Below are 8531 nucleotides of genomic sequence, written 5' to 3'. Positions count from 1 at the left end.
ATCTGGTTTTCCCTTTACCACGAGCATAGCTGTCAGCACTTAGTCCACCTAGTACTTTAAATGTAGCCCAACAAAACCAGAAGAAGGCTCGCCTTGCCCGTGAATGCAGTGGAGAGCCCTACGAGAAGCCTAGAGAAGACTGAGGAGTCACCTTTTCAGTCCCTGCCCAACTGTTAGGGTCTTCACCACAGGACCTGGTCCCACCCCGTGCGCCCATTTCCTGGGCTGTGCAGGATGTAGAGATGCATGAACACCAGGCTCACCTGCAATCAGCTCGAGAGTGAGAGGACATGTGACATTCCTTCTCTACTGCTTATCTTCTCCTTTCTACTTTTGCAGTACACAACCTGTTAGTTAGTTAGTTAGTTAGTTTCGTTTTGTATGCCCAGAGTCAGAGATATTAAATGATCATTTAACCCTCCCAGGTAAGAGGATTTTACTCATTCAACAAATATTTTGGTGTCCCTCGTATTGCCAGACAACTGTTGCAGATGCTGAAGATTCAGCAGTAATGAAACAAACAAAAAAAAAATCCTGGCTCTCAAGATATTTCTGGGGGAGGGGAGGCGTCTCTCAATGGAAACCCAGCCCTGAGCCACATGCTCCTATGACCTCTCACTTAGGTGCCTCTGCAACCACTTGGCCGGCACCCAGGGATGGCCACATCCTCTTACCTGCCCATAGCAAGGGCCAACACCCAATGGCCAGACGGCCAAACCCAGCCTGCTCCCTGTTTTTGTAAATAAAGTTTTATTGCAACACAGCCCTAACCATTCCTTTACAGATTGTGGCTGCTTTGACGCCACAATGGTGGAGCTGAGCGTTGCCAAGGAAACCATATGGCCTATGGCTACAACACCTAAAGTATTTACTAGAAAAAGGAATGTACCAACCGCTGCATCTTTGTTTGCCCCTCCTCTTTGCACATCTGCAAAAGACTCAAATTTTCTAGAAAATTTTACTAAATATGTACAAAAGGAAAATGAATCCAGAGAAGAAAAGAAGCACAAAAGCGTTCTGACACCGGCCAGTGGTATCTGATGCTCTCTCGGGTGGCTTGGCATAGCCTGCCCTGGCCTTCCCGGCCTCTGCCTTCCGCTCCCGCCGCCGAGGCTCGCGGGGAGCTGCCGACTGCGCCTCGCCTCCTCTCCCCGCCGGCTCTCCTGGAGCCGCCTCAGGACCCGGGCTTTGGGAGCTGCTCCTGGACAGGGAGACTCCTCAGCCCCCTGGGCTCGCCCTGTAGCTTTTCCACAAACATCCAGGTGTCTCCATTTATCCTCAGATGCCGGGGCTCTTGGAAAGGGCTGTCTCTGGGCTACAAAACGAGAGATTGTAAGGTGATGAGTTTTGTTCGTTCGGTTAGTTGGGTTTTGTTTATTATTATTATTACTGGATTCATGAAAATGCTCTAAAAATGGCTGAAGTCATGAATGGAACTATGTGATTATACCAAACACTGACTGTACACTTTGGATGGGTTTATGCTTCACTAATATGTGTCAATGGAAGTTGTTTGGTAAATAAGAAAAATGCTAGATAAATACGGCATCTCAGCGAAAGGGTCCCCTCCTGGAGCAGCAGAGGCAGGTTCCAGCCTCCACTCCCTGCATGAGCTCCTCGATAGCCCGAGGAATGTGCAGATGGCCTGAGGAAACCAAACCTATTGACGGATGATAGCCCAGACCCGCAGGAGGAAGGCGCCTAAACCAGGGCAGGTGCGAGTGTCAGTGCTGAGGGCTGAGCCAGGAAAGGCGGAGGTGAGCATCGAGAGGCAGGGAAGTCTCTGAAGAGGTGGCGCTTGAGGGATGCAGGATGCGGGCCTGCAGAGGGGCGTGGGCGCCCACGCTGGGGTCCTCTCCACATGATTTCCTCCTGGTAACTTGTCTCAAAAGCCCCCACGCAGGGAAGCGGATTTGGCTCAACAGATAGGGCATCCGCCCACCACAGGGGAGGTCCAGGGTTCAAACCCCGGGCCTCCTGGCCCACGTGGTGAGCTGGCCCACGCGCAGTGCTGATGCGCGCAAGGAGTGTGCAGGGGTGTCCCCCACGTAGGGGAGCCCCATGCGCAAGGAGTGCGCCCCGTAAAGAGAACCATCCCGTGGGAAAAAAGTGCAGCCTGCCCAGGAGTGGCGCTGCACATTCAAAGAGCTGATGCAGCAAGATGACGCAACAAAGAGACTCAGATTCATGGTGACGCTGACAAGAATACAAGCAGACACAAGATCACACAGCGAATGGACGCAGAGAGCAGACAACTGGGGGGAGGGGGCTCAGGGAAAGGAAGAGAAATAAGTTTAAAAAACAAAAAACCCCTTGGCAGCCAGGGGGTGGGGGTTGGCGGCTGTGGAGGTATGAATGGCTTTGTTTACTGAAAACAAAAGAAAGAGGCTTTGAAGAGGTCTTAACTCTTTAGAGAAAAATAGGCCTTTTGCAATCAGCAGTGGAAAGCCATTTGCCAGAATAATCGCTTTCATTCCCATTTGATTAGTAAAACGCCCACTAACGGTGGAGGAAGTCTGTCAAACAGTAACTGAAAGAGGTTTTCTCTCACAGAGGTCACAAGGATTGCTGTCCTTGTGAGGGAAGGGCTTAAGGATACAGAGTTCCACAAGAAATTTCCTCCGTGTTGCACGCTCCCTCCCCCACCACCCCATAATGATTTTTTTTCCTTAGCGTTCCTAAACCTTCCTTAAAAAATTTTTTTTGATGATAACATCTATATATAACATGAAATTTGCCATTTAAGCCTTTCTTAAGTATGACATTCAGTGGCATTAATTACACTCAATATTGGGTTACCATCACCACCGTCCATTATTAAAACTTTTTCATCACCTCAAACAGAAATTCTGTCCCCATTAAGCAGTAAAGCTCCCATTTCCCCTCCTCAGGCCTTGAGAGCCTCTATTTTTTTTTTTAAGATTTATTTTTTATTTATTTCTCTCCCCTCCCCCCCACCCCCTGCAGTTGTTTGCTCTCTCCGTCCATTCACTGTGTGTTCTTCTGTGACTGCTTCTGTCCTTATCAGCGGCACTGGGAACCTGTGTTTCTTTTTGTTGCATCATCTTGTTGTGTCAACTCTCCGTGTGTGCGGTGCCATTCCTGGGCAGGCTGCACTTTCTTTCACTCTGGGCAGCTCTCCTTATGGGGTGGACTCCTTACTCATGGGGCTCCTCTATGCAGGGGACACCCCTGCGTGGCACGGCACTCCTGGAGCGCATCAGCACTGCACACAAGTCAAGGAGTCCCTGGGTTTGAACCCTGGACCTCCCATGTGGTAGGCCCTATTCATTGGGCCAAGTCCACTTCCCTAAGTTACTTTCTGTCTCTGTGAAATTACTTAGTCTAGATATTCATAAGTGGAATCACACCATATTTTTCCTTTTGTGACTGGCTTCTTTTACTTAGCATAATGTTTTCAGGTCTCAGCCATGCCAGTAACTATCTTTTAACTCACTCATTTTCCTTCTTTATAGGGCCAAGGGATAAATATTCTTTTACTCATATATTAAGTGGATCTAGACTGATGTAAAATAACAACAAGGAAACTTCTTAATACAGGTAAGATTAAGTTTTATCATTTGCCTTTGGATTTTTGTCTTCCCTCTATATAAGTATTTCTAAGGGAAAAACACCTGAGGTCAAAAATATAACTAGCATTCCCTTTACTTCAAAGGAAGAAAAATCTTTTTTTGTGGGATTGTTGGAACTGTTTAACATCCATTAAGGAGCACTCTGTTTTCTCTTTTATAATTTGCATTTGAATTCCAAAGATTTCCCTCTGAAGTATTTCCAAAGGAAGATTCAAACAAATTGATTTTTTTTCTTTTAAGTGTAATATTAAGGTCTGATTCTATGTACTTAATAAGGTACTCTTGTTGGTACTTTATCAAGATTTTTTTTGTTCTACCCATGGAGGTTTATTAGGGGAGGAAGAGGTTGAAAGATGAAGGGGGTATGTTTTCACCAGACAGTGGTTCCAGGATGGAGACGTTGTGGTAGAAGAAGTTGAGTATACACAGTATTGAAGGGCAGGACACAAGAAGTTGAGAAGGAAGATTTATTACCACCAGCCGGACTCGGTGGACGCTTGTCCTAATAAAAACTGAGCCCCAAATAAGATTTTTGAGTCCTTTTTATACAGAGGAGGTAGGAGTGGGAAGTCAAATGGTGCTTGTATGCAAAAGGACTTTTCGTTAGTTTCTTCAAGTGTTTTATCTGAGTATTAGATGGGTTATATCCTCCAGGTAAGCTTGAATTAACACATATCCTCCACATTCCAGATAAGCGTTTAACATGAACCCAACACAGTCCAGGTAAGCTTTTAACATGAACCCCCCCATATGTGAATTAACACATTTAGTTTGCATCCCCCCTGAATATCCAAAGCCTAGAGAGTTTATACCTCTCAATTGGCTCTCCAGGGAACTAGGCATACTTGGATATAGAATAAGTTTGAATTATGCACAGGCCATATTAGAAGGAGCTCTCTGGCCAGGTCATGTGTTTCAGAAGAATTCAGGAGGAGAAGCAGGGGCTGGCAGGAAGCACATCCTGCGGGTGTCGGGCTGGGAGTGCCAGTCACGCTTGACATGTTTCAGATCACTTGACACGGCCATGCAAGCAAGAGAAAGTTATATGGCTTTTAGTCTTCTCAGGAAAGGCTCGTGTGGGTGGATTAGGGGGGAAAATGAACTTCTTCTCGTTTTTAATTTAAATGACTTTCGAGCTAGTTCTAGACTGCGGAGGAGTTGATCCAGCACCTGGTTCATGCACACTCGCCCCTGCAGCCACACCAAACTTTTCCTGACTCGCTCCAGCAAAATCATACTTGACTCAGTCTGCTCTGAGGGTCACCCAGTGGGGAAGTCAGCAAGGAGGCAGACAATCGCCCTGCTGGAGGAGGGACAGCTAGTTATGTTTCAAAAGGGGGACAGGAGCTCCCAGCAAGAAGGGAAGGAACTGCCAGGGGAAGGGAGCAGCATGTGCATGATCCCAGGATGCAAGCATGGGTGGGCTAGCTCAGGATGCAAACATGGGAAGGCTAGCTCAGGATGCAAACACGGGTGGGCTAGCTCAGGATGGAAGCATGGGTCCTAGCTCAGCTTGGGAAAGAAAGCAGGGCCAATGCTGAGGGCCTAGAGACCATACTAGGCATTTGCAAGGAGTTCTGAAGTCAAAGGGAAGCAGGACTAGGATGTTAAGAAGGGAATAATCTGATTTCATGAACAGCCCTGGGGTTACCCACCATCCCCAACACCTCCAAAGGACTTGAATCAGGAACCAGGTAGGACAAAGTCAGGGCTGGAGCCCTGAGGGTGGTTCAGGAGGGATTTCTAGGAAACGGCTGTGCTGAACCTGCTGGTGGGTGACAGCAGAGATGGTGGTGCCATTCAGGGTTCAGAAATGGGAGCCTCAAAGAGAAGCGGGAAGGGGGCTAACACAACATGGGCTCTGTTTAGATTAGAAGAGTTTAGTCCATGGAAATATCTCAAGGGCAATTGGATATAGAGACAGAGCAGGTCAGAAGGATACATTTGGTGTCCTCCAGGTACACCTCCGGGGGTAGAAGATATCACAGGTGCTGATGAGATGGCTGAGGAGGAGGGTGGACCTCTGGGGAACTCCCACATTTAAGGGATCCCAAGAAAGAGGAGGAGAGGGAGTGGCCTGTGGGTAGAACAAAAAGTCTGAGGGCAATGGAAGGTCCCAGGAGAGGAGTGTGTTTTGGAACGAGAGCATGATGACCAGGAACTGATGCCACAGGGAAGGGCCATAAGATCAAGAGAGAGAAGAGACTTGGCTCTTGTAAGTTTGGCATCCTGGAGGATCTCGGTAGAGTGGTTTTAGCCGAGTGGTCGGGACGACACCAGATCCCAGATGGCTGCAGACTAAACGGGCTGTGGGAAAGCAGGAACAGCAAAGCAGACTTGAAGTCCCGGAGCTTGACATCGCAGGCAAGAAGGAAGAAGGTACAGAAAATAGGAGGAGATCCAGGTCAAGGGAAGACATGGCATATGTGTGTGTGTGTGTGTTTGTGTGTGTGTGTAAGAGAAACAGAGAGAGAAAGAAACAGTAACAGAGACACAGAGATAGGGAGACGACACAGAGAGAAAGAGAAAGAGACAGAGTGACCGAAAGACAAGACTTGCCTGTATCCTCAGATGTGCCATCTCCTTCTTTTTCCTGCCCATTGAGAACCCTGGCAGTCATCTAGTCTATTTCTGGGTTTTTAAGTAGACTAGAATGGTGTGTGATGTGGAAATCACTATTTATGGAACACTTACTACACGTCAGAAGCTCCATAGACTTTTTTTCTCTTTCAATCATCTCAGCAGTCCTCCCTGTGGGCATTTTTGTATTGTCCCCCTTGAACTACTGAGGAATCACAGAGTCAGAGAGACGGTGTTTTGCCCAAGACCCCTGCAGGTCAAGAGCAGAGCTGGGATTTGGGTCTGGGTCTAGCTGAACCTAAAGCGCTGAGAATCCTGGGAGCAAGAGTCGTCCATCACCGAGGAGTTTCACCTCCAGGGTGGGAAGAAAGTGTTGGACAGCCGGTCACAGCTCGCGAAGCCACCCTCTTTGGGGCACCGAGCAGGGGAGAACCAGAGGGTTCCGTTCCAGAAGGAAAGCGGTTGGTAAACCACTTGAAAATCCATCTCTTTTTCTTCTTGCCCTTTGACTCCCATCTACACACCTGAGCGCACAATTCTATTATTTTCAAACTCTTAATTTCAGGGTAGGAGGAACTGAGTGAGTTTTAGCACCGCAAGTGGCTGGCTCAGCATTCCGAGGCCCACGGCACGGAGCACCAACGTCCTGCCCAGAGAGTTTCGCCTTTGTGTCTGCCGGGTTGCCTACGATAGCTAGTTCAAATTTTTAAACATTTTGTTGATGTATAACCTACACAAGGAAGACCTCACAAATCCTCAAATGTTTAGCTTGAGGGATTTTCCCAAGGCGAATGCACCCATGTAACCAGCCCCCACCTATATTCTTTTAGAAAATTATTTCTCCTTTGTTTCCACAGTTCTAGAGCTTACTTGGTAATTCAGCTCGCTACCTCACAGAGCATTTAGAAGGGCTAGCTAATTATAGCTTTAACTGTAAAACACTTTGACAAACTTGAAGTAGGGAGAGAGCTGCTTAAATTGATTAGAATGTCATATGGTTTCTACTTAAATTATTTCACCTGCAAGAATGTCAAACTGTCCTCATTAGCAGATCACGAAAGAGATGTGTTTGAGATTCAATTTAATGGAGACCTGTGCATTTTTAAAAGTATTGGTGGCTTGTTACCTGAAATATTCCTGCTTAAGTGGCCTCAGTCAGCCTCCTTCCCTTGCCAGAACTTTCTCCACATTCCTTTTTCTGTAACAATGAAAACTTTATGTTTGAAAGAGAGCATGGTCCCCCAAATGTCCTCTGTTACAGGCTTGGCTATTCCTGGTCCCCAGGCCCAACTCTTACTTTCTCAGTTATTTTAATGATGCTTGGTTCAAAGCTACATCCAGATTCTAACCTCCAGACTAGGAGCATTCTTCACAGCCTGCACTCATTCTAAGCCATGTCCCACCTGGAGATGCCTGGTTTGAAAGCGCTCAGGTGGAGTGGTGCAGGAAGGCAAGTGGCCTCTTTTCTGGGCTATGCTTCCACCAGATCAAGGAGCTGGGAGGTTGGGGGAGCGGGGAAGGAGAGCATCTATGGGACAGAGATGCCAATGGTGAACTCTAGCAAGGCCCAGGCCCAGAGTGAACCACTGGAAGAAAAGTTGAATAAACGGGACAGGATTTTGGTTCCAGCAAGTCATCAGTGCATGAGCCATCGTGGACTACAAGATGTGAACCAAGAATAATGATGCTTCCTGTAGCCACATGCAGCTGGCCTCGTTAATATTATTAAAATAAGTCCTGCTGTGTCTAGTCATCACAGCATGGTTGGGAACTGCCGGAATGATTGGCCCTTTTTCCCATCACCATTCTGATCAATCAGTCATTTTCCATAGCCTCTGGGTTATTAGTTCATCTACTTGCGCCTTGTCTGAAAGATCAGGCTCACAATCAAGAAGTGCACTCAATGTAGAGAGAGAGTTCTCATTCCCGAATTATGTGCCTCTGATCTGCCAAGCTTAAAGATTTATCAAGGGAGGGACGTTCAGCCCAACATTGGTAGTTACTAACTTTATTCTCTACCTCAAGCCAAGAGCGATAATTTGCAAATTAAAAGTCTGTTTTGTTTTGTTTGAGCACTGGTTTCCATACTATTTTGGATTCTCAGGTCGCAGGCCATGTGCGAAAATCTTACCTTGCCAAGAAGAATGTGTGCTCCTTGAGAGCAGAACAGTGTCTTATCTTGTTTGTATGCCCAAAGTGCCTTACTCAACATGGTAGGTGGTAAATATTTGTTAGCTGGAAGACTGATCCAGGGGAAAAAAGTCCAATAGACCATATTAGTATATTATTTATGTAGGAATATACTACATTACATGGTTTTTACTTGTCCCAGTAGTAACGTGAACTCAGTCCAGATTC

At 46.9% G+C, this 8531-nt stretch overlaps 1 long non-coding RNA gene across 2 annotated transcripts; it reads left to right on the top strand.

The window, feature by feature from the left end:
* Positions 1–878: 878 nt before the first annotated feature.
* On the top strand, positions 879–6741 carry LOC131280467 (uncharacterized). 2 transcript variants are annotated; one of them, XR_009188074.2, is made up of 4 exons: positions 879–1337; positions 3477–3561; positions 4284–4316; positions 6336–6741. It is a non-coding gene; the product is annotated as an uncharacterized lncRNA (long non-coding RNA). The 2 variants fall into 2 exon arrangements; XR_009188075.2 differs by lacking the exons at positions 4284–4316; positions 6336–6741 and adding an exon at positions 3971–4064.
* The last annotated feature ends 1790 nt before the right edge of the window (positions 6742–8531 follow it).

This window comes from Dasypus novemcinctus, chromosome 11 (genome assembly GCF_030445035.2).
Source record: "Dasypus novemcinctus isolate mDasNov1 chromosome 11, mDasNov1.1.hap2, whole genome shotgun sequence".
Classification (NCBI taxonomy): domain Eukaryota; kingdom Metazoa; phylum Chordata; class Mammalia; order Cingulata; family Dasypodidae; genus Dasypus; species Dasypus novemcinctus.
This window is presented reverse-complemented; position numbering and strand designations above follow the sequence as displayed.